Source organism: Triticum dicoccoides, chromosome 7A (assembly GCF_002162155.2).
Source record: "Triticum dicoccoides isolate Atlit2015 ecotype Zavitan chromosome 7A, WEW_v2.0, whole genome shotgun sequence".
In the NCBI taxonomy this organism is placed as follows: domain Eukaryota; kingdom Viridiplantae; phylum Streptophyta; class Magnoliopsida; order Poales; family Poaceae; genus Triticum; species Triticum dicoccoides.
The window spans coordinates 675950337-675977326 of record NC_041392.1 but is presented as its reverse complement, the minus strand read 5'-3'; the positions used below and the strand labels follow the sequence as shown (position 1 = coordinate 675977326).

General features: G+C 47.0%; 1 long non-coding RNA gene across 4 annotated transcripts in view; it reads right to left on the bottom strand.

The window, feature by feature from the left end:
* The window catches only part of LOC119329531, a 44512-nt gene that overhangs the window by 1291 nt on the left and 16231 nt on the right, over positions 1-26990 (bottom strand). For 3 of the 4 annotated variants that reach the window (XR_005159588.1, XR_005159585.1, XR_005159586.1), the window contains 2 exons: positions 4257-4363; positions 60-3450 (listed from right to left, as the gene is read on the bottom strand). This is a non-coding gene — a long non-coding RNA (uncharacterized LOC119329531). The remainder of the gene's footprint in view (positions 1-59; positions 3451-4256; positions 4364-26990) is intronic. The other variant, XR_005159587.1, reaches the window with a different exon arrangement.

The window sequence follows — 26990 nt, the reverse complement described above, 5'->3', positions numbered from 1 at the left end:
TGAAGTTCTTTTCGCAGGTCGTCTCAAGAGTTAATGTCATTATAATATAATATGCTAACATGAAAAGTAAGACCAGGCAATGTTGGACAGGCTTCTCTTCAATCGGTGTTACCCCAACTCTATCTCGTATATCATCATCTCGTACTCTGTCCTTCCTTGTGTGGCCACACATCCATCTCAATATGCGCATCTCCGCCACACCTAACTGTTAAACATGTTGCCTTTTAGTCGGCCAACACTCAGCACCATACAACATTGCAGGTCAATAAGGGCTCAAAGCTGACCCCTGGCATTGAACGCTACATACTAAACAAATCCAAAACCCTACAAATGTTACCTTCCAGCTTCTCCTTTTCTTTAGTTGAACCATCACCATGACAACATTAAAAATCAGAAATCACACAAGAACTATCATTATTTCATCCTTAGGATCATTTACGGCACGCATATAAGCATCAAGGAGAAAATATTACTACTTTTAGTTGGGAAATCATTAGTGCTTTCAAGCATGTGACAACTGACAAGAACCAAGAGCAGTGATGATAATTCATACTGTGGCCACTGGCCCTTCAGCCTGATCCCCGCAGAGATAGAAATCACATCAGTACTACCTTGTTCCGGCGGTGGCTGATCTAGTTGCTCCACTTGATGTGCAATACCCTCACCTCGCTTTCGTGAATACACCTTTAGATCCTCCTCTTGCTCTGTTGTCCACCTCAGCACAGTACCGTTCTGAGACAGCACACACTTTCGTGAATACACCTTTAGCAGCTCCTCTTGCTATATTGTCCACCTCGGCACACTATCAATCTAAGCCGCTGTCAACGTGCCAATCTGCACATCACTAGTGGAAGCCGATGCTTCTATCACAGGACCCACAAGAGGTACTATTGAGCCACCTATTGACGGAGTCCTAGATTAGGGGGTGCTCAGCATGTCGGTTGCCCAAAGGAATGACACGAAGACTTGGCGTATTCTCCAAGGCGTAAGATAGTCCTTGACACGTTTGCCCTAGGTACCCCCGGTATGTAAATAAGCGGAGGTGCCAGGGTTGTAGAGGGGAGATTCATTCACATACGATCTCGCGGTAGATCACATATACTCTGTACCCTATCCACAATCAATACAAAGCAGGACGTAGGGTTTTACCTCTTCGAGAGGGACTGAACCTAGGTAAACCTCGTGTCCCTTGTGTCCTTGTTACCATCTAGCCAAGACTACCAAATCGGGACCCCCAACCCGAGATCCGCTAGATTTAGCTCCGACATTGGTGGCCCATACAGGTCCCTCTGGAAGATCGAAGCAACTCGATGGCTTCAAGCGCTGACGATCAAATCGGTGCCGACGTAGCCTCTGAGTCACTTCTCGGCTTAACCGAGCCACCGGAGAAGATCAAAATTCCAACCATCAGTCGAGACATAGAGCTCGATGGTTCAGACCCTGCCGTGGCCTCCTCCACCACGACATTAGATTTGGCGAAGAGCGGCAGGCTATCTCCACCCAAGCACGGAGGATCTACTTAGCTTGGGACGGAGACTACAACTTGTCAGACCAAGCCTGGAGATCGGATCCGACAATACAATACGACGGCCTGACAAGCCAGGTTCCATTAAAATTACCAGGGACAACATTAGGTTAACCGCATAGAAACTCATCGGAGGCGCCGATGCCAGATAGGGATGAAATCTTCAATCCCACCCACCTCCCATGTCGAATACCACACAGATAAATCGGGAAAAACTGACATCTAGGATCTAGCCCTTGTCGTCCAAAAGACGAATGAGACGACCTGAGAATTTTGGACACAATTTTTGTTCACGAAGAACCAAATCCCAGACTGCATGGATCACGAGGCATTAGTAGCCTTCTGTGACAACAACCTCGACAAAGGGATCATGAGAGAATTCCTTCGGCGTCAGATGAAGATATTCACCGCACTCTCCAACATAGTCACTAAATACAACATGGTGGACGCCTGGACAGTCAATGAATGGCGCGAGAACGGCAACACGGAATTATCCGAGATCGGAGAAGAAAATAGGGCCTACGTCGCAATCGATGATCCAAGCGCAACAGCACCAACTAGGACGACGAGCAGCCTTCTCGAAAGAGAGGTCGGTCCAGCAGCAGAAAGGTTAAATCGCAGCTAGACACCATGCTCAACGAATCATGTGCCATCCACTCCGCCTCTTCGAATAAATCGGCAACCCACAAGCTCAGGAATTGCTGGGTCATCAGACAAGTGGCAAATGGAGGAGTGGAGTATCTTGACAACCCCAACATTCACGAAAGCTGAGGAAAGAAAATCTACTACCACCAAAGGGGTACCCATCTGAGGTCAAGGACGTCTTTATGATCTACGAAACCTACTCACCAATATCGGAAAGCAGGTGGTTGGACGTTCCAATCACCTTTGATCATCAAGATCAACTGATAGGAGCTCACAACCAAGGAGTTGCGCTCTCGTTCTAGACCCTATTATTGATGGATATCGTTTATCAAAGGTCTTGATGGACGACGGCAGCAGCCTCAACCTCATATACGAGGATACTTTACAAAAGATGTAGTTCGACAAATCTCACATCCAGCTAAGCAGGACAACCTTTAAATGTATAGTCCCCGAAAAAGAAGCATAGTGCACCGAAAAAGTTACGCTTCACGTAGCAAGTCGAGGAGTTAGTCTTCGACATCGTCCCATTCTGGAGCGACTACCATGTGTTGCTCGCGCGACTGGTGTTGGCTAAATTCCATGTCTTACCCCACTATGCATACATGAAATGATGCCAGGACTGAACGGTGTGATCACAATAAACAACTACCCCAATCGATCATTCAAGGTCGAGGATAAGACTGCAGCTCTTGCCCTCGAGGCAGAATCAAAGGCTTTAGGAACTAGATTCATATATGCAGATACTTAACCTAAAAGAGAGCATTACATATAGTAAGCTGGAAGAAAATTCCAGTTCGTAAGCTATCTAATACTATTGTTTTGATGATACTAATGTCTTCAACAATAGGCATAGATGCCATCATCTCTTTGATTGATGGAATAAATTCGTTGATGGTTGGGTGAGGTTCAATGCCTGCTTATCATGTTTTGCCAACACATAAGCAATTCCAAGTCTGGATCAAATAATATGCCTTTTAGCAAACCAGATCACTGGTGAACAACCTGCACCGAGAGTTGAATGATATGCCCGCTGGAAGAAGCGAATCAATTTATGTGCTGATATTATTGCCAGATTACAGCAGAGGATCAAAGAGGCTTAAATCTGCAATTGTAAATGCGTCAATGACAATGGAGAGGTAGAGAGCAGGATCTAGCCATTGTGAGTGGGCATTTTATAAGGTGATGTCCCCTGACGATTGCAACCCTCACCGTTGCATGTCTCTGCCCTGGCCATGAAACAACCACTTGTTCTGTCATGCCTTCCCTTGCCTCTAGTGCTCCTGTGAAACACCCTTCCCCTTTAAGTGATAAATATAATGATAGAGAACACAGCATTTGAGCATCTATTGTCAAATTGTGCAGCTATAGCCTATAATAGTCGGAAAGACTTGACACCAAAAAGCTAAAGGAACCACATGTTAAAAAAATAGCTAAAGGAACTAAAGCACAACAACCCATTGTTGCAACGTAGAAACTGGAGATACAACAATATTATTCGCTCCAAGATTCAGATGGACCGTTTCACAACAACTCTGGCAGGCGGGCTGCTCACCATTACATTCACACCCACACTGAATGCAACACACTGTAAAAACAGGCACAGTAGCTTCGCGTGATTATCGAAAGCATACAAGTGAATTTGTTCAATTTAGTTCCTCAAGTATTTGAAAGACTTCTACTCAGGATGCATCTCGTTTTTAGGATTCACTTTGAAACACTCGTGCTCCAAGTTTTGAAGTCATCAATCTTATGTTCGTAATGAAACTGAAATGGCGCTACGACACAGCAAAATTTTTGGGTGTGTGAACAATGCAAATTTTGTCTCGACTTCATTCAGTTTCCTGCCGCGGAGGCTTTCGTCACAGGCCAGGCTAGCCCAAAGAGGCTGCCGAGTGGCATCATAAGATGCTTTGCCCAACTATATATTTGATTAGTATGCATGTACACCATTTTCAGCATAGATTGAATAGACCATCTCATTTAGGTACCTCATGCAGCCGAAACAGACCAAACACAATCGCAATAAGAAGCATGCATGGTAAATAAATGTCTCCAGACAAGAATTAGATTATGGATAGGTGCAGACCTTTGTTGGTATGTAATCTGCTTCAGCTAATAGGTCCAGATTCTCCATGAAGTACTGTGCACAGTCAGGAACTTGCAGCAGCAGCACACTTCCACACAAGTAAGTTCCTACAGATGCATTTATTTATAATAAACCTGGTTGTTTGACAGTATACACATTTACAGAAATATGAACTTCTTTTCACCTGGATGGATGAATCTTCCCATAGATTTCTTACATCCTATATGACTTCTTTGTTAAGGGGTGGGATCATCCATGGCGTTAGATCACTGCCCGGTCATCTTGTACACCATGCTTTTGACGCTAGGGCTCACCAGTTCCACTTCAAGGATATCGGGCCGAAGTTTGATGGATTCCACCAGGTGAATGTCGATGCCTAGCATGTGCCGCCACACATTGGTCCACTCTAGCATTTGGGTATCCTTCTGAAGTGAACGATCATCACCTTGCAGTTATGGAGCGACCGACATATTCACGGTAGCTACAACAGTTCATGGCCAACAATTAGCCGAAGGTAAGCGTTGGGCTCTCTTTGACAACTACCCTTGTCTATTTTTGCTTTACTTCAAACCGATCGAGTCTTAGTCGTGTAGCCGCCGAGGACAAGGTCGCACGCTTGCGGTGCAGAGCGAGCACTCCATAAAGCTCGTCGGGGAGGTGAAGTTGTTGAATGCCTCTCGCACAAAGATGGAGGAGCGGGTGAAGCTCGCCAACAAGGCATGCAAGGAGATGGACTCCCTCCACAGGCATGGCCAAGGCGGCAGAGCTCCATACCACCAATGCCAAGCTCGGTGTTGTCAGGTCACAGGTGATCGAGGACGCTAAAGCCCATGCAACGCTGCTATCCACTGGAAGGCTGCCAAGAAAGCCGTTGAGGAGAAGGTCGAGGCATTGACCATGGAACTTGCGAACGTTAGTGAGGCCTCCCAACGTAAGTCCCCTTAATTAGACTGGTGCTTAACATACTTGATTTGGCTGAGTGATTCTGAGTCTTGTACTCAGGTCATGAGGTAGTGCCGTCGAAATATGAGCACCACTTCAACCTGCTCGAGGTCACCACTTCGCTCGCCACCGATGCTTGGGCCCAACTGCAACCTTGCGGAGATTGACATCTCACACTCGAATAAGGTGTTTGGCGTCTGAAGAGCATAAGGGATGTCACTGTGGAGGATGATGTCAACCACGGTGTAAAACGTGTCAAGTCTTAATGCATCAACACAATGTGATGTGCTTTGTGCAATTGTTCTGAACGAACACATCTCACTTCTCTTTGTTGAGGAGACAAAGTTGGCTACAATCTTGGACCTGGTTTCAAGTATCTCTTCTTGCCAGCCGCTGCAACACACGAAGGTATCTTTGTTGCTTGGAGATCCGACTGTTGGAAGTTTTTGGAGTAGCCTTCCTCACCTTCGACCTCTTTGTTTATCTTAGGAACACCCTTCGTGATTGTCAACCGTATATGGTCCTTTCTCTGGCGCGGATCGCTTCGCTTTCTCCTCCAAGCGCTATGAGTTTCGCGCCACGCATCCTGGTCCTTAGGTCGTTAATGCTGACTTCAACTTGATCTACCAAGCAGGGGATTGGAATAACACTAACCTAGCCAAAAGATAGATGGGCAAGATTTCACCATTTCCTTGATGACCTCAAGCTTCATGAGATCAACCTCGTAGGGCGGCGCTACGATTGGAGCAACTAGTGGTGGCCGCCAATGTTGGTGCAGCCAAACTGCTTGTTTTGCTCGACGAACTGGGGTTAATGACATCCTATATACTTTTCCGCGCAGGATCCTCCATGGCAGTAGATTCATCCTGCATGCCTAGGGCTCACCCGTTCCACTTGAAGGATATCTGGCAGAATTTTGATGGCTTCCACCATGTGGTTGCCGATGCCTAGCATGTGTTGTCGCACCTTGGCCCACTCTAACATTTGGGTGTCCTGCTGAAGCATACGGCCAACACACTGCAGTCATGGAGCGACCAACATATTGGTAGCATCAAGGTACAACAACTCATGGCCAAGGAAATCATTTTCCATCTCAACGCAGTGCAAGAGTCTCGACGGCTGTCCCAAAAGGAGCTTAATCTGCGCAAAGAGATGAAGCTTAAGCTGCTTGGGTTGGTGTCCCTCAAGTGCATCATCACCCGCCAACGCTCCGCTTCCACTACTTAGCCGAGGTAGACGCAAGCACACACTACTTCTATATCCATGTGTGCCACCGCCATTGCAAAAATCACGTGTGGTTGGCATTGCCCGTGACAGTGGTGCCACCTTGACCCATGAGGATAAAGAGTAGATGCCCACAGACTATTCATCCATCATGGGTTGCGTCATGCCGCCAGCCCTCCTAGAGTGGTTTTAACAGCTCGCTTGGGAGATCGTCAAAGATGAGCTTGTTGTCGTCGTCCACCAGCTCTATGTGCTTATCGTAGGTTACCTCGTCGAGCCCAATGCTACCCTCATCGTCTTGTTGCCAGAGAAGAACAAGGTAAAGCACTTCCACTTGATTTGTTTGCCGCATACCTTTGTCAGGCTTTTCTCAAAGTTGCTTGCTCTCTGTGTTGTGCCTCGACTCCCGGAACTAATCAAGGAAAACCAACGCTCCTTCATGGTCACCGACAAGGGCTTGCACACCAGACGCACCGCAACCCTCATGCTCAAGGTTGACACTGCGAAAGCAATAGATTCAGTCTCATAGCCCTTCATCCTATAGTCTCGTGGCACGCCGGCATTGGCGGCAGACTCACCAAGTGGGTTTGAATGATTCTGTCATGGACATCCTCAATGGGGTGCCCGAAAGGCATATTCTTCACCGCCGTGACATGTGGCAAGGTGACCCCCTTTTGCCGTTATTGTTTCTTCTTTGTGATGGAGGAGCTAAATGCCTTGTTAGTTCATGCGAAGAGCGTCGTCATGTTGGAGCCATCACGCTGGCGTGGTGTCAAAAACCTCATGTCATTGTACGCCGCCGACATGGTCGTTCTCCTGTCTTCGACGTGCGGCAACCTGATCTTGGTGGTGCATCGAGCTTATGCACTAACTTCGACAAGTGCTCCTTCGCGCCAATCTGCTGCAGCATCGTCGAGCTTTAGGAGATCCAGATCAGCTTCGCATGTGCTTTCTCGTCACTCCTGTGCACCTACCTCAGCCTCCCCTTGTCGTGGAAGAAGATTCGCACGGTCCACCTGTCCACTTATAGAGAAAGTTCTCAACTGCATCCCCACTTCGATTGTGAATCTACTAAACATAGGAGGCTTGTCATGCTTGTCAAATTAGTGCTTCTCTCCGACCCAGTTTATCAAGACATCACCATGCAACTACCTTTATGGTTACTTGCAGCGATCGAGAAGTGCATTCGCGCTATCCTTTAGAGGTGGGCCAACATAGTCAGCGACGGGAATGCATGGTGGCCTGGAGCAAGGTATGCTGCATGTGGAACTCAGCAGCTTCAAAATCCTTGATATGCACATCCTCGACTATTCATTGCAAATCCGATGGTTGCGGCAGAAGTGCACATTTGTTGGGCCAAGTTGCCGCCCCACTGTTGAAAACAAGGAAAAATACATGTTCGCCACCCCCATATCTTCCTGCATAAACGATGCAAATTCCACCCTTCCTGGACCCATACATGGCTGGAGGGGCAATCCAGCCAGCTCCTCGCGTCAACGCCATCTTCCGACAACACATGCACCATGCATCAGGCACTCGCAAACCATTCATGGATACAGGACATCATCAATGCGCTGACAATGTAAGTCATCAGGTCTACCTGCATCGGCATCATCATTTGGGGAACATCACCCTTCAGGAAAACGTAGCAGATCACTTGCTTTTGAATGGACAAGATTTCATCAGGGAACTCCGAGTACCATGATTTCTTCCATGGGCTTCATTTAGCCCCCCTCAATAAAATGTTGTGGAAAGCAGAAAGCGTGGGCAATTATAACATGCAAGATCCATATGTGGCTCACCATGCAACATCGTTTATGGTGTGCCTACCGTCGTCAGAGCCATGGTCCGGTTAGCCACATCGCATGCCCCCTCTACTCTAGTGCCCCTCAGACAGCCAAGCACATGTTCACCAGCTACTACTTCTCAGCGGCAATCTGGCAACTGTTGTTCACCTATTCAATGTCATTGCCGCAAACCCACCCCGGGGCCCCTTTCCGACCAGTTGATTAGTTGTCAGGCAACCATCTCGTCTTTGGTGCATCATGATCTCGGGTTGGTAGTGTAGCTCGCGGGTCTAGACCATTTGGAAGGAACGCAATGCCCAGGTCTTCAATGATCGATAATCTATACCACGGTCTGGACATCCATGTCGTCTGCACCCTTTGCTTCAGTCCTTCTCGACAACAATCTAGAAATTGGAGCCCGTCTCTTGGACATCACCATTGCCCCCAGGGAACAGCATTTCCCTTTTCGACTAGTGACTCAAGTCAATGTTGTTGCTTGCATTCGTTGTTGCTCGCATTCTAGACCATCTAGAAGGAACACAATGCCTGGGTCTTACACATCAAAAAAAAATTATAGTCATGTACCCTTTACATTTTCCTTGTTACACAAGGGTTTTTTTTTGCATATTGTACCACACACGTACATGTATAGCCTATGGCCACTTGGGAATACAAATTGCACATTCCTAACATGGTATTAGAGCCTAGCTTTTCTTTATCGCATGCACAACTCGTGCTCCTCTAAATCGATTTGTATCCAAGTTTCTAATCAATGTTTTTCTCAGACCAGTACGCTCGCGTGCAACCCAACCCCCCGCACTCGCTTGAGAGTCATCTTCTCAAGAAATATCGCCGTCGCTCTGCTGGCTCCAGATCATGTTAGTCTCTCCTTCATCGTCTAGCCCTCTCCCGCCACAGTGATTCCCCAAAGGCCACCACTCCCGTCGAGCCCTTTCGAACTCGATACCTCCGCCTCCATCGTACTCGCCACTGATGACCACCCCCATCGCGCTCGCAACCGCATGCTACCTCTTCACGTAGGTTATGCCTCATCTTCATCTCTAGAAGGTTGGTGCCTCACCGCCTTCTACAGGAGGCCGACGTCCCATCGCTCCAAGAGGTCACGCCTTTTCGCCGCTCCAAGATGTCCCGACATTCCAACTGGTCGACGCCTCACCGTCTTCTCAAGGAGGACGGCGCCCTCTGCAATCTCCACGATATTCGCTGTCGGGTCATAGTCTCGGCTCCCTCTTTTGCTGCACGCATGACCTCAACATCAAACTTCGACACCGGACCTCACAGACGGCAACATGTCCTGTCGACATGCCTCTCTAGGGGACCATGCCCCTTCGCACACGCCCTGTACGCTGCTCTTCCATGCTCCGCTGCTCTCTTCTTTCGTAAGACAAAGCTAGTTCTGTAAAAGAAAGAGTAGAACAAAAAAGGTACAATGTCTTCATTGTACACAATTTCTCTTCCTTGTGTGGTGGCTTTTTAGGGTGTCACACATGCATTGTCCATCGATGCTTGGTGCTCCTCCATCTATGACATATGTCACCCCGGTGCCTTCCATAGGCTACGATAGTGGCTTTACAATGACTCCTCTCGCGACCACTGGTAATGGTCATTGTACACAGACTTGCCTCACGACTTTCATAAGTAGTGCTGGTGCACATCACACCGCAGACTACGTCATGTGCACCTTCCCTTCGCAATTGGTGCCCGTGTGCATGTGACCTCATCTCCTCCACCGACTTCTATAACATGTATTGTTCATCCTTTAGGCTTACACAGGTGGTGGCAGACACTCCTCTTCTGGTGATTCTACGTCGACAACTTCAGAGGTGTCCTTCACCTCGTAGGAGATTGCACAACTTCTGACACGTATTTTCTGCTTCTGTTTCTTCTTCGCCCGATGCTTCTTCGTTGACATCTAAAGTTGAGCCCCTGACTACAATGGAGATTACACAACTTCGGTGTCTGCTAGCTGCCTCTTTTGGTTCTCCATCGACAGGTTTTGCAAGTTTTGCTACTGATTCTTCTGGTACTGAGGAAACACTTTTTATAAAATTAGGTACGCCTCCATGGATCCTTGGTACTGGAGAGTCATATGACTTATGATTCTTCCAATTTGTCCTCCATTTGACCTCTAGATTCTCATGCTCGTGTTCTTACTGTTGATGGTACTTCCCTCCCAGTCGATAGTCGAGGCACTCTTAGCACTTCATCTTCTCATGCTCCTTCTATTGCTCATGTTCCTCCATTTACCATGCAACTCATTTCAGGTAGTTTAAGACTTTTTCACTCTAGTTTTCTGATAGCAAGAATTTTTTTGGTAGCATTTTTCCGCTCTGGTTGTATGGTCACTCTCGACTTTGAATCTTGTTCTGATTAGGATTCTCACACGGGTGGTCTACTTGGTGCAGGCCCTCAGCACTGTGACTCCCAGGGCCTCTAGGAGATTAACTGGCTTCACATTCCCTTCACTGCCACCGCTAGTCTCTTTCTTGTAAGGAGGCAATCGCTACTATAAAATCTTTACAGATGATTTCTCTTGACACACATGGACATCTTTTATGTTTTCTTGTAGTGAAGTCTTGTCTATTTCTAAGAAGCTTTGTTGAGCAAAGCACACTTGCTCAGTTCCCTTATCCTGGTGCTCACGCTCAAAATGGTGTTGCTGAGCGCAAGAAGTGTCACCTTTGAGGCGGCTCGTGCATTAATGATCGTCATCTCTCTTCCACCTCACTTTTGAGTTGAGGTGTTTTCTACTTCCACCTATCTCATCAACATTCATCCTTCCTTTGCTTTACAGGGTGGCATTCCTCTCGAGCGTCTTTTTGGTCATTCTCCTAACTACTCAACACTTCATTTGTTTAGTTGTGTTTGCTACGTTCTTCTTGCCCCCGTGAATGCACCAAACTGACTGCAAGACTCTATTGAATGTGTCTTCTTAGGTTACGGTGATGAGCAACAGATATGTTGTGAGTCGTCAAACACACATTTCTCGTTTCTATCCACATCCATCCTCTCCTTTGGCCTCCCCCATTGAGGATATTTATTTCCTCGCCTTTTCCAATACACCTATCACTCATATATTGCCCTCGTCCAACAATCCCACCGTGTCTTCCTGTACTACTGTTGTAGACCCCACACCGTCGTCACCTACGACTTCACCTTGTTCATTACCTGAGGCTTCCCTGGTGATTCCCCTCATCCTCTTCTTTACTAGAATGGTCATCCGTGTGTTGTGGATTGCCTTGTACTACTGGATTTTTTTTCGCCCGTTGGCAACGCATCGCCGCCGGCACTTCCGAACTCACCCGCTTCCGCCTATTGCTTCCGCCTATTGACCGCTATGGTTATTCTAGCACCGCTCTTCTTGAGACGACTTCTTATCATAACGTTGTTGTTCATCCCAAATAGGATGGCATCGGAGATTGATGCTCTTGCGTGCATCGACACATGGGATCTCATTAACCTTCCTCCTTTTACTTGTCTCATCACTTGTAAGAGGTTCTACAAGGTTAAGACTTTGATGGTTCTCTTGAGCATACAAAGCTCGTCTAGTACTGGGAACAGGGTCATGACAACAGCGAGACATCTGCTCCTACGGCCCACATGACCACTCTTCGCACACTTTTTCGATTATTGCAGACCCGATGCCGTCATCTCCTATGATTTCCTCACCTCGCTTATCACAGGATTCCACACCTTCATCACCGATGGCTTCATTATCTCCATCACTTGAGTTTGTCCCAATGATTCCTCATTGTATCCTTCCATCTTTTTCCTCACTTCTATACTCGTCGTCTGGGTGCGTCTACTGATGTGCCATCTTCCCCGCCTCAACCTACTTATGGCTTGCATCCTCGTCCACTTCCGCTTGTGGACCACCATGATTTTCCAAGTGTTGGCCCTGTTTTTCATCCCAAATGGCAGCTTGTGATGGCAAAGGAGATTGTTGCTCTTGAGCGCACCAACACGTGTCCGTCCCATCACTTGTAAGTGGGTCTACAATCTTAAGACTTGCTCTGATGGTTCTCTTGAGCGCCACAAAGCTCGTTTTATGGCTTGATGGTCTTGATTACGATGAGACTGTTTGCTCCTATCAACCATATGACCACTGCTCGCACACTTGTTGTGGCCTCTATTCGCCACTGGTATGTGCCTCAGCTTGATATTAAGAATGTCTTTCTAAATGGTGAATTACGTGAGGAGGTTTACATGCAGCCACCACATAGGTATTTTGTTCCTGACGACATGTTTTGTTGTCTTCGCGGCTCTTTATGGCCATAAGCAAGCCCTCGTGCCTAGTTTGAGCGTTTTGCATCTGCGGTGGTTGCCACTGGTTTTCAGTGAGTGCTCATCAAGGTTGTCAGAATCGCGATTTTGAATCGGATTGAAGCTCCGATGGTAGGATCGCAAATCGTAGAATCTTCACTATCAGGATCGTAGAAACGTAGATTCCATGAACTAAAATCGTAGAATCATAGGGGTTAGTTTGGATCGTAAAGTCGTAGAATCGTATAACAGGATCACGATTCTGACAACCTTGGTGCTCATGATCCTACGATGTTTTTCCACCTTTCTGCTCTTGGTAGGACTCTTCTTCTATATACCGATGACATGATCATCACTGGCGAATACCCCGAATATATTGCCTTTGTGAAGGCACGCCTTAGTGATCAATTTCTTATTCCTGATCTTGGGCCCTCTTCGCTAGTTTCTCCGGATTGAGATCTCTTCTTGCTCAAGAAATGCAATTCAGGATCTTCTCGCTCGTGCTGAGCTTACTAATGAGCACACTATTGAGACTCCCATGAAGCTAAATGTTCACGTTCGTGCTACTGATGATGACCCTTTGTCTAATTCAACGTTTTACCGTCATCTTGTTGGGAGTATGGTATATCTAGCTACCACTCATCGAAAGAAGAAACAGACTGCAGTGCCCCATGTTCGAGTGCACGTCCTCTCACAGCGCTGTCGCGCCACCATGCTACGCTACCCTCCTCTATTTGCTTTGTGGCATTGTCGTCGTGGCTACGATGGTGGCAGACTCGATAGCGCCTATGCCTCTCGCACGATGTCTCTAGAGCCTTCATCCTCTCAAATGGCATGAACGACTGAAGGGGACAATGCCCGCCATGGCTGCTGGAATTCCCTCTCTTAGATCATTAAGTGTTTGGGAGTGAGACTAAGAGAAATACATGAAAGGAGACGATGACCAGCATACTAGGGGAATAAGGCCTAAACATAATTGTTGAGATGAGTTAGGCCCACTACCAGAATAGTTGGTGTATTCTTCTCCAAAGTGTTCGACAAGCTTTTGATACAAATAGGACCGAGTGGGATATATTCATACTGTATGAAGCCCAAATGATAACTTCTTTCGTTGGCAATTTTAACGCTGCTATCAAATAATAATTTGATCCGAACAGTAACATAGCGTTGACCATTATTCTTTATACATCACACCATGCTTTTAAAATCTACTAACATGAAGGCATATTTGAAAAAAAAAGGTGATTGCGAATTCAATAAATGTTCATAAATTCAAAAAATATGTTTGGGAATTCAAAAAATCTTTATGAAGCCTGTTATCCCAAACAAGTTGGGGTAGGCTACATATGAAACACTTTCACGAGGACTTCTCATGAGGTCACCCATCGTAGTACTACTCTCGCCCAAATGGGTTTCATACCCAAAAGACTGGCTAGTTTTTACGCTGGTTCGCCAAGCCTATCACAACCCTTAGATATGAAACCCTTTCACGAGGACTTCCTAGGAGGTCACCCATCATAGTACTACTCTTGCTCAAATGGGTTTCATACCTATGGGACTGGCTAGTTTTTACGTTGGCTCGTCAAGTCTATCAGAACCCCCCTCCTTTACTCGGGCTTGGGACCGGCTATGCCTAGAAGGCATAGGCAGAGTTCAAAAAATCTTTCATGTATTGAAAATAAGTTTATGAATTAAAAAATGCATACGGCGAATTCGATTTTTTTTAGAAACTTGAGAAACTGTTTGCGAAACTTTAGAAAAGAAAAGGTATGAAAACCCAAAAAGAGGAAGAAATCAAAGAAAAAAAGATAAGAACAAAATAAAAATAAAAAAAAATAGTTGGAACGATGCCCGATCACTTCTGGAAAATTGCTTCTTGTTCTTCATTGTGTGATGCTTCTTCATCGACCTCTTCAGTTCAGCCCAAGACTGTGTTGGAAATTACACGACGTCAGTGTCTGCTAGCTGCTTCTTTTGGTTCTCCATTGACAGTGTAAGTGCATCTAGTGCCACCCCTAGTTGGTTTGGAGTATTAAGACAAACCTAGTTGAGGGACTAATGTGTTTGTGAGAATTGCAGAATAACACAGGTAGAAGTTCCTCACTGATTCGGTTTTCCTACCAGAGATGACCCCTAAAAATGTATGAAGACATTGAAGTCAAAGGTGGTATGTGAAGACATTCACATTGAAGACTATGACAAGAGAAGACATCGCATGAAGACTATGGAGCGCGAAGACTTAGATCTTTCGTAATTCTTTTTCTTCTTTGTTGAGTCATAAGAACCACCGTACTGTTAAGTGGGGTCCAAGAAAACCAGTCAGAATGACTGAAGTGATGCTTAACCAAAATCCTATGTCTTCGAGTGAAGACTATGAGAGCGAATCTTGTTCAGAGTTGGACAAGTCAGCTTTGCTTGTAGCCCAAGTAAAGTTGTCGTGTGTGTTTGAAATCTGACCATTGGAACACATGTCAATTCCTTAGTGACCCAGGGTCATTTCTGACAAATCAGGTCGGGTTGCCTAGTGGCTATAAATAGCCCACCCCCTACAACCATAAACGGTTGGCTGCTCAAAGTTAAAGTACGACTTTTGTCGTTTGAGAGCGACCCACCTCGATGCCTTTGAGAGAGAATTCCTTGAGAGGATAAAGCCCTAACCACCCAGAGCCAAAGAGTGTTAGGCATCACTTAAGTCTTCTTGTCTGTGTGATCTGAAGACTTATTACACTTGAGGACTATGAATCCTCTAGCCGGTTAGGCGTCGCGTTCTGAGCATCCAAGAGTCATTGTGGATCGCCGGTGAACGAAGTCTGTGAAGGTTTGGAAGTTTACCTTGAAGACTTACCAGAGTGATTGGGCAAGGTCTGTGTGACCTTAGCTCAAGGGGAATACGGAGAGGACTAAGTGTTCTGAGCTGTGTGCTCAGGACTAAGTGTACGGGACTGAGTGTCATCAGATTTAAATACCTATCCGCCCTAACCAGACGTACAACTGTCACAGCAGTTGGTACTGGTCTACCAAACATTTGTCTTCGTCACGCACACTGGTTCTATCCTTCTCATCTCTTTATTTACGGTTGGCTCTTGTAAAGTCAGTGCCTATTTGCTTTATCTATTTGTCTTCACTGTGTACCTGATCCTTACTGCCTAGCTACTATTAGTTAGTGTGATTTCACTTAATTGAATATTTGACTATTGTCTGTCTAGTGTAGTCTATCTTCCGCTGCATGATGATAGGTTTAATTCCATCGTTTGTCTTCGAAACTCACATGTTTTGAAGACTTTCATAAAAATCGCTTATTCACCCCCCCTTAGTCGATATAACACACTTTCAATTGGTATCAGAGTCATGGTACTCCCTTATTCTGTGTGATTTTGGTTTAACCGCCTGGAGTTTCAGTTATGTCGACCACAGGTATGAAGACTGTGTCATGCCCCATCTTTGACGGTCACGAGTATCCCAAATGGAAGGCCATGATGAAGAAGCACCTCATGGCAACAAACAGCAAGCTGTGGACAGTCACTGAGATTGGTCTGACCGATCTGTGCAAAATGGCGGAAGCTGATGACATTCGCAAGTACACTCTTCTCAACCTCACGGCGAAGGACGTCATCTGCTCCTGTCTATCTCAAAATCAGTTTAGGAATGTCATGCATCTCGATCATGCAAAGCTCATCTGGGACCGTCTCTCTGAGGTCTATGAGGGTCATCGAACTCGTCATGATCCTCGGTTCGATGACTTCAAGGAGTCACTCAAAGCGATGACTTCCGAACCAGAATCATCATCTTCTGCATCATGCCTTATGGCAAATGATGCTAAGGTAATTGAATGCTATCTATCTGAATCCAGTGATGATGAATCTGGTGATGAATTTGGACCCAGCTATGCAAAACTTGCTTCCCTTGTCACTAAACAACAAAAAGATATGGAACATATTCAAAAACTGTTAGACAAAAGCGATGACCTGTTGGACGCTGAAATGACTCGATCTCAGTCCTTAATTGAAGACATAAAAAATCTTCATATTAAGTATGAGGAACTTGAAAGTCGTCATGAAACGCTCTCAACAACTCAGGAAGAACTCGAGAAATTGAGAGCGGCTCATGAAGATCTTCAAAACGAAAACGAGTCACTTCGCGTCGAACAGATCAGTTCAGCTCAGGAAGAATTTGAACCACCATGTCTTAAATGCATTGAGCGTGATAACGCTACTTTTGTTGTTGAATGCTCTACTGCTGCTACTGTTGCAATATCTTCAACTGTTGATGTGGAAACTAACCCCTCTGCTGAGGACACCACTGCTATTGCTGATGAGAATGCTAGGTTGAAGACACTGCTTGAAACAGGGATGTACAAAAGTCTCAAAGGGCATCAGACACTTTGTGATGTCCTCAAAAGGCAGATCCTGAACCGAAACCCTAGGAAAGAGGGTGTTGGGTTCGTAAGGAAAATGAATGCTGATGACTCTTACTGGAAACCTGAGCAGTACCCCAAAACCACATGGGTTGCTGCAAAGGAACCTTCAGCAGATCCATCCACTCTATCTGGCTTCACTTATGCTAACCCCATTGTTATTGATGAATCCTTTGATGCAAACTATAAACTGTTTAAGAATCAGAACGGTGAAGTGTTTGCCAGGTACACTGGTACTAACTGTAGGAATGGACCGCCTATGAAGAAGATCTGGATGCCGAAAAGGTGTTTGGAGAATCTTCATGTGAATGTCATCATGACATCACATGTGAAGAAGACAAACCCCAAACCACAGGCTTCATACGGTCCAAAGTCTTCATACAGACAGAGGACTCACCGGAGTCAAACTAACGCAAATGTTTTGCAGGGAAGCCACACTCAGGCCAATGAATATGAGCGCGGTCCTTTAAACCACCATGTTCATAAGACCAAGAACTATTCTACTTATTCTTATGAGTACTACTGTCCACCTGCAAGACTTTTTGCTAGGGCTCCAAAGCCAAAGTTCTCAGATGCTGCACTTAGACTCATTGCTTCGAAGCCACCCCTGAAGATGTGGGTGGCTAAGAAAGCTTAACTCTCTTTTGCAGGGAAAGGTCTCCAACTGAAAACCAAAATCGTCTGAAACTATTGCTGGGGACCTTAAACATCTTGTAGGGCGCAAGATCAAATGCCCATAACGGTCTTACTATGTACTTTGTTTCTAAATCGCTTGCAACTTGCCCTATCAGTCCTAATCTCGACCTAAGCTTTAATAATCCACTGGTTCGTCAAATGTTTTTGCTTCACAATTCTCTTCGTGAAGCCTATCCCCCTAACTGCACTGTAGGGTACGACACCAGCTGCTTCAGAATGGATTATTGATAGTGGGTGTACAAATCACATGACTGGCAAGCGAAGCCTTCTCATGGACTCAACTTTACGTCCATCAGACAAAAGTCACATCACATTTGCTGACACTGGTAAAAGCAAGGTATTGGGTCTAGATAGAGTTGCAATCTCAAATGATCAACACATGGATAAAGTCATGCTTGTTGAATCCCTTGGTTTCAACTTAATGTCTGTCTCAATGCTTTGCGATTTAAACATGATTGTGATGTTTGGAAAATATCGTTGCCTTGTACTAATGGAATCTGACAAGTCTCTAGTGTTTGAAGGATATCGAAAAGATGATTTGTATGTGGTAGATTTATCAACAGGACCACAACTTGCAGTATGTCTTCTAGCAAAAGCTTCTGAATGTTGGCTCTGGCATCGAAGGCTAGGGCACGCTGGCATGAGGAACCTTCACACCCTTGCAAGGAAGAAGCATGTCATAGGCATCGAGGGCGTCAAGTTCAAGAAGTATCACTTATGCGATGCATGTGAAGCAGGAAAGATGACGAGGGCCAAGCATCCCTCGAAGACAATCATGACAACGACTCAACCCTTCGAACTGCTACACATGGATCTTTTCGATCCCACTCATTACTCAACTCTTACTACTACTGCTTGTCTTTATGGCTTTGTCATTGTTGATGATTATTCAAAATATACTTGGGTGCATATAATCATTTATAAGACTGAAGTGCAGGATGTCTTCAGACGCTTCGCCAATCGAGCATTAACAACTATGGCGCCAAGATAAAGCACATCAGAAGTGACAATGGCACTGAATTCGAGAACACTGGTCTTGATATATATCTTGATACTTTGGGCATCACACATGAATTCTCAGCTCCGTACACGCCACAGCAGAATGGCGTCGTCGAACGCAAGAACAGAACACTTATTGAGATGGCTCGAACGATGCTTGATGAATACAAGACTCCAAGAAAATTCTGGCCTGAAGCAATTGACACTGCATGCCATATCATCAACCGTGTTTATCTTCACAAGCTTCTGAACAAGACATCCTATGAGCTCCTTACTGGCAAGAAGCCAAATGTCAGCTACTTCAAAGTATTTGGCGCCAAGTGCTGGATCAAGGATTCACATCACACGTCAAAATTTGTACCAAAAGCACATGAGGGTTGTATGCTTCGATATGAAAAGGATTCGCACTCCTACAGAGTCTTCAATCTCTTTCATTACAAAGTGGTTGAAACAGTGAATGCGCGGTTCGATGAAACTAACGGCTCACAAAGAGAGCAGCTGCCAAATGTGCTAGATGAAGTTCCATCCAGTGAATCAATTAAACTTATGGGAACTGGAGAAATCATACCTTCTGAAGCTCAACCCGAAGAAGAACTCATCATCTCCGCACCTGATCAACCTGAAGACAATGCTCAGCCTGAAGACAATCCCTCTAATAATGATAATGATCAGCAAGAGCAAAATCTTCGTCCTGTACATCCTCGTATTGCAAATGAAGTGTAGATTGAGAGAATAATTGATAGCATCAATGCACCAGGTCCACTCACTCGTTCAAGGGCAACACAGCTAGCAAATTTCTGTGGGCACTTCGCATTCGTCTCAATAACAGAACCTAAGAAAGTTGAAGAAGCCTTCATGAAACCTGAATGGATTCAAGCTATGCAAGAAGAGCTTCAACAGTTTGAGCTGAATAATGTATGGGAACTGGTTAAGCGTCCTGATCCTCGGAAGCACAATATAATAGGCACCAAATGGATATATCACAACAAGCAAGATGAGCATGGTCAAGTTGTTAGAAACAAAGCTCGTCTCGTTGCTCAAGGATACACTCAAGTTGAAGGGATTGACTTCGATGAAACATTTGCTCATGTGGCTAAACTTGAAGTCATACGCATACTGCTGGCCTATGCAAATCATCATAACATACTTCTGTATCAAATGGATGTGAAAAGCGCTTTTCTCAATGGCAAGATTGAAAAGAAATGTATGTCGCACAACCACCTGGCTTTGAAGATCCAAAACATCCTGACATGATATACAAGCTCAACAAGGCACTGTATGGCCTCAAACAAGCCCCTCGGGCTTGGTATGACACACTCAAAGATTTCCTGAAGAGCAAAGGCTTCAAATCTGGTTCCCTTGACCCCACTCTCTTCACGAAGACATATGATGGTGAACTGTTTGTGTGCTAAATATATGTGGATGACATTATCTTCGGCTGCACCAATCAGAAATACAGTGAAGGGTTTGGATATATGATGCAAGAGCAATATCAGATGTCCATGATGGGTGAGCTGAAATTCTTACTTGGTCTTCAAATACGTCAACAACGCAACGGCATCTTTATATCTCAAAAGAAGTATCTCAAAGATTGCCTGAAGAAGTTTTGTATGCAAGACTGCAAAGGTTTCACGACGCCAATGCCAGCCAAACATCATCTGGGTCCCGACGACAATGGTAAAGAGTTCAATCAAAAGGTATACTGCTCCATGATTGGTTCCTTACTTTATCTATGTGCATCTAGGCCAGATATTATGCTTAGTGTTTGCATGTGTGCTCGATTTCAAGCGGCACCAAAGAAGTCGCATCACTTAGCTGTGAAGCGAATTCTTTGATATTTGGCTTACACCCCAACTCTAGGATTATGGTATCCAAAGGGCTCAGAGTTTAATCTGGTTGGTTTCTCGGATACTGATTATGCTGGTGACAAGGTGGATCGGAAGTCTACATCAGGCACATGTCATTTTCTGGGACGATCACTTGTCTGTTGGTCTCCAAAGAAGCAGAACTGTGTATCTCTCTCTACTGCTGAATCTGAATACATTGCTGCTGGATCTTGCTGCGCTCAGCTTCTGTGGATGAAGCAAACACTCAATGACTATGACATTCATCTGAAGCAAGTGCCACTCTACTGCGACAACGAAAGCGCCATCAAGATTGCCAACAACTCAGTTCAGCACTCGAAGACAAAGCATATTGAAATTCGTCATCATTTTCTCAGAGATCATGTTGTGAAGGAAGATATTGATATCATACACGTCAACACTGAAAAGCAATTGGCAGATATCTTCACCAAGCCCTTGGATGAGAAGAGATTTTGCAAGTTACGGTGTGAGCTAAATATCTTGAAATCCTCAAATGTCCTGTGATCAGGCACACATCCTAACACTTATGCATATTGATGACTTAAATGCGCAACACACGAAATAAAGTATATCTTCAATCAATGAAGACATACATTTCAAGTGTGAATACATTAATGTGGAATTTGACTTCGGAGCGCCACGTGTCGTGGTTCTAAGTCTGACAGTAATGTAGGGAGGTAAGTATGGAGAGACGAGATCTTAGCTATGGAGAAGTTGTAAGGACGCAAGGTTTACGAGTTCAGGCCCTTCTCGGAAGAAGTAAAAACCCTACGTCTCGGAGCCCGGAGGCGGTCGACTGGATTATGTGAGTATGAGTTACAGAGGTGCGAACCCTTGTCTCGGAGAAGGGGAGTGGCTTATATAGAGTGCGCCAGGACCCCGGCCAGCCCACGTTACGAAGGGTTCAATGTACATTAAGGCAGTGCGTTACTGGTAACGCTAGTAATAAAGTGCTATGATGATCATAAAAGCTATTTAATGACCGACCGTTAGCGTGCGGGGTGACTTTAGGTCTCCTGGCCGTCGAGTGGTTGGATCTTGGTCGAGTGATCACTTCTTGGTCGAGTGACTTCGAGTCTGTCGAGTGGAACACCTTCAAGTCGATTGAAAGGTGATTTCTTCTAGAGATGTCCTTGGGTAGGGTAGTTAGGACAGGTCCATGACCCTACCCCAGATACATAGCTTCATCATTAGCCCCCGAATGGATCGAGATTTGAGTGGGGAAGGAGTCGAGGACCTCTCCGACTCGTTTTCCATGTCGTGAGCATATCTTGCTCTAGATCAATGGACCCGAGTGATGGCAGCAACTTCCTTTTCAGTCGCCTTGATCCATTCTTAGTTCTTCGTCGAGGTGAGTTTCTTTACTTGTAAGGCTCCGAGTGACGGTGCGGAGGAGATCTTTGGTCTGACAAGTTATTTGCTGCCCGCGGATTTAGTGGGACCCGAATTTTGGAAAGCGCGCGAGACGGGGGAGGCCGCAGTAATCGAACGAAATAGAGTGGAGCCGCCTCGATCCCCGCGCCACCTTTTTCGCCACGTATCGCTCGTGCGGTCGTTACGGGATTTGACAGAGCCATCTGGGCCTACCTGTCAGCCACTCGGAAGCGGCCTCATATAAGGCGTTGGACCGCTCGCTCTCGCACCAGTGCCACCGCGCCACACGCGTCTCGTCGGCGACAATGGTGAAGGAGAAGACAGCGGTTCTGGAGCGGGCAAAGAAGGCGACGGCGAGGTCAAAGGGGAAGGCTACGAGCCTGAGGCGGATCTTCCTCGCGGACTGGCCTGCCGAGGGGTTGGATCCAGGGCGACTGGATCCACTCGAGGATCTCCCAAGAAAACCTCGACGACCTGGCCGAGGGAGGGCTGATCCCCTATGACTCGGCGCGGCTTCCGGGGAAGGAATCCGAGCCGCAACCCCGGGAGGGTGAGCGCGTTCTTCTTGCCACCCACGTCGACCGTGGGTTTTCCTTGCCTCCTCATCCTTTCTTCCGAGGGTTTCTGAACTTCTTCGGGGCTCAACTCCACCATTTTAACCCCAACTCAATCATTTATCTTGCCGCGTTCATTTCCTTGTGTGAGAACTTCTTGGGTTGTCGACCTCACTGGGGTCTTTTCAAGCATATTTTCACTTGTCATTCTCAGACAGTGAAAAAGGCTAACCCGGGTGACAAGAGGACCCAAGTGATCCAGATGTGTGGGGGTCTTGGCATCCAGACGACGGGAAAAAGCTCCTTTCCGGCCATGATTCTTCCCGATTCAGTTCGCGGGTGGCAGTCGACCTGGTTCTACTGCAAAGACCAGTCGACCCAGGGCAATCGACTGGCCTCCCTCCCTTCACCATGGACCGAGTGGAAAAACCCTCCCTTTTGAAGGTGCTCCCGGAGGAGAAGGCGCACGTGAAGGTGTTGGTCAACCGAGTGGTCCAGCTCATTCGTGACGGGGTCACTGGTATGGATCTCTTGGAGGTCTTCCTTCGGCGGCGCATCCAGCCTCTCCCGAGACCACCCGATGTGAATGTATTCGGGTCTAGAAGACTCCACTCGGATCCACCCAGAGGAGGTCGATGACGACACGCTGGAGAAGTGGCTGTCGAGCATTACCGGGAACAAGGACAACCCCAGAGGAGCCAGGAGAGTTCCCCCATTCGACCAGTCGCATGCACCAGAGCAGGTCTGATTCTGAGTTTTTGCTTGTAATCTGAATTCACTCACGCAGTTGTCTGTATTGCGTCGACTGACTTTGTTCTCCCTGCTTTCTTTCAGGCCATTATTAAAATGTATTCGATGCCCAACGGGGAGCAAGAGCAAGCTCTGGAAGGCGAGGCGAGTGGTGGCGAAAGTGGCGAGTGCACTTCCGATGGTGAAGGGGATGGAGGAAGCGACGACTCGAGTGATGAGGAAGAAGTCGAGCCGCCTCCTCGCATAGAGAGACGATCCAAGCTTGACCAGGATCGGCCGAGTGTCCGCGACAAGGCGACTGCTCAGGCTGGTCAGTCTTCGAAGCGTCCTCGGATCTCTTCACCAACCACGACTGAGAAGGCGCCAAAGCACCCCAAAGTTGCAGAACCGAAGACTCGGAAGGCGCTGCCGAAGATCAAGATCGATATCCCTGTCGCCTCCGCGTGAGTGTCTCTCCTTGTATTCACTCGACGCTCCGCGCTGTTTGTTTTTCTTGTTTTAACTGGACGAACTTTGGAATTGTTAGCGCTGCCACTTCCGGGACCTCAGCTTACAGGGATGATGATGAGGTGATATGCGATCACTTCTAATCCGGGTATGATTTCTGCCATACTATCTTTCTTTGGTCGATTCAACTGCATCGTGCATCATTGGGTGACGTGATTTTGGCAATTTGAACTTTGTACAGCTCCCAACATTATTGACCTCCCTGATGATGATGATGAAGAGCCCGAGAGGTCTTTAACGAGGAAGAGTAGGCGAGCTCCTATAAGTGAGGCGCTACAGTCGACACCGAGGGCGGAACCAGTCGTTCAAGACACTGGTGACGTCAATCGGGGTTCTGTTACCTTCGCGGAGCCCCTGTCGAGTGCCTTGCCTTCTTCTTCGACCGCTTAGGCCCCTGTCGACCCGCCTTCACTTTTTGCAACCCATCATGTCCCGGAGGACGAGGTGAATGCTGCTAGGGAAGCCATACGCCAGGCGGGCATTATGATGGAGAAGATGAAGACGGTGCGGGACGCCAGCCAAGCCGCCTATGATGCTAGCTCGGCTCTCCAGAGCAATGTTCAGGTTAGTTGGTCACCGCTTGTTCTGTTAGGATATGCTATCTGAAGATTCTTTCCGAAAATCGTTTCATCTGTACACCCACTGGGTGTGTCGATTGAATTTTTTGGACTAGTGGGGGCACGCTGAGTGCACCCACTGGGTGTAGTCCCCGGGGCTACGGCGGATTGCTGGCAGTCGACCGTAGTCTTTGTATTTTGTCGAGTAAAACCGAACTAGTAGTTTGTTTCTTCCGCTTGATCCGGTCGAGTGGGATCAGAACCGGTGGGGGCACGCAAAGTGCACCCACTAGGTGTAGTCCCCGAGACCGTGGTCGACTGCTGGCAGTCGACTGTGGTCTGAATTCTACTTTGTCTCTCTTTCTTCTTCTTTTTTGAACTCGACTCCGGCGGGCCGGTCGAGTTGAATCAGAACAGGTGGGGGCACGCAAAGTGTACCCACTGGGTGTAGTCCCCGAGACTATGATGGACTGCGGGCAGTCGACTATAGTCTTAGTATTTGTCGTTTTTTGCTGTGGAATAATTTCTCCCCTTTGATTTCAGAAATCTTGTGATCTTGGAGCTCGCTTCGCTGATTTGGAAAGTCAGCAGATTCAACTGAAACTTGACTTGGAGCTGGCCAGGACAGAACTGCAGACGGTCAGAGACGACGCCACTGGTAAGACAAGTCTGTCGACTGGTCAGTTTTAGATTCGAGCACCCTTCTGCTATTTCTGAATCAATCATCATTTCTTTGCAAAAAAACTGAGAGAGGCTTTGGCAAAAAAGGATCAGGATTTGTCTGCTGCCCAGAAGGAGGCTGACGACAGGACCGCTCTGGCCGAATAGAAGCTGGCTTCAGTCGGCCAGTTGGAAGAAGAGAATACCAGGCTGAAGACTTCTCTGAATGAAGCCAACAGGGAGTGCACACGTTGGAAGAAGGAGAACCTCAACCTGAACGAAAAGATGGAAGGCGTCACTCGTAGGAGGGACGATCTGGAGAGCTACCTGAGGAGCCTTGCCAAGAAGTTGTATATCAAGCTTGAAGGTGCACATTAGTTTCAACTGATTTTTTTTATGTCGACTCAGTGTATGAAAATTGACTTATCCTTGGATCGTGAATGCAGAGTTTTGCCAGAACTTTGAAGAGGAGACTGGGCGGATCGAACCAGGTCTGGATCCAATCAACTCTCCCATGAAAGATGAAACTGCCATGAATCTGCTCCGACTGGAATCTCGCATCGACGGTGCCGTGGACTACTTGGCTCGATTGAAGGTCGCCATGTCACGGATCGACCCGGCACTCTGGCCAGAGGCTACGCTCCAAAACGATCTTGAGTCTCTGATGGCTCGACTTAACGAAATCCCTGACCGAGTGCAGAAATGGAAGAAGTCTTCTGCTCGTTGTGGCGCTGATGTGGCTCTGTCCTTGGTTCGTGTCCACTGCAAGGAGGTGCAACAAGACAAGCTGGCCGCAATCAAGGTCGCAAACACCCAGAAGCACGACTTCCGAACTTTTATGGAGACCTTCATAGCTGCCGCCACTCGGATTGCCGATGGCATCGACCTGGACGAGTTCGTTGAGCCTGCCAGCTCTCCTCCCGCGGAGTGAACAAACTCTTGTGTCCTACCTTAAATTTGCCTCGGAATGCCGAGTGGTTTTTGTAACCATTAAAAATTTTCGGGCCGCATGCCCGAGTACCTCGATCCGTGATCCAGAACCTTTAGAATTTTATCTGAACTTGGTTTACCGTTGAATATCTTTATGAATCTCCTGCTGAGTGAACCCAATCTTTATTCGAGACAACTTTCTGTATTCGCAGCGCAGCTCCGAAGGAGGGGGAAGTAGTCGACCAATGTCTTGTATTTGTGGCGAAGCTCCCCAGGGGCGGGCGGCGGTCGACCCACACCCTGTTACTGCAGAGTGGGACGGAGCGCACATTGTATTTGTGGCGAAGCTCTCCAGGAGAAGGGGGCAGTCGACCCGTACTTCGTTACTGTAGAGCGGGATGAATCGCGCATTGTATTTGTGGCGAAGCTCTCCAGGAGAAGGTGGCAGTCGACCTGCCCCTCGTCGTCCTTGAGGATTGAGATGTGTTTGGGAGAACTTAGGCAAGTACTGGACTGCAGCTAAGCCCCCGAGTGAGAGGATCGCTCTCCACTCGGTAGGATTTTTTCGAACTTAGGCAAGTGCCTGACTGCAGTTAAGTCCTCAAGTGAGAGAACTTTGGCGAGTACTGGACCGCAGCTAAGCCCTCGAGTGGGAGGACTGCTCTCCACTCGGTAGGATTTTTTCAAACTTAGGCGAGTGTCTGACTTCAGCTAAGTTCTCAAGTGAGAGAACTTAGGCGAGTACTGGACCGCAGCTAAGCCCCCGAGTGGGAGGACTGCTCTCCACTCGGTAGGATTTTTTCAAACTTAGGCGAGTGCTTGACTGCAGCTAAGTCCTCAAGTGAGGGAACTTAGACGAGTATTGGACTGCAGCTAAGCCCCCGAGTGGGAGGATTGCTCTTCACTCAGTAGGATTTTTCAAACTTAGGCGAGTGCCTGACTGCAGCTAAGTCTCTGAGTGGGAGAACTTAGGCGAATACTGGACTGCAGCTAAGCCCCCGAGTGGGAGGGTTGCTCTCCATTCGGTAGAATTTTTCAAACTTAGGCGAGTGCCTGACTGCAGCTAAGTCTTTGAGTGGGAGAACTTAGGCGAGTACTAGACTGCATCTAAGCCCCCGAGTGGGAGGGTTGCTCTCCACTCGGTAGGATTTTTCAAACTTAGGCGAGTACCTGACTGCAGCTAAGTCTCTA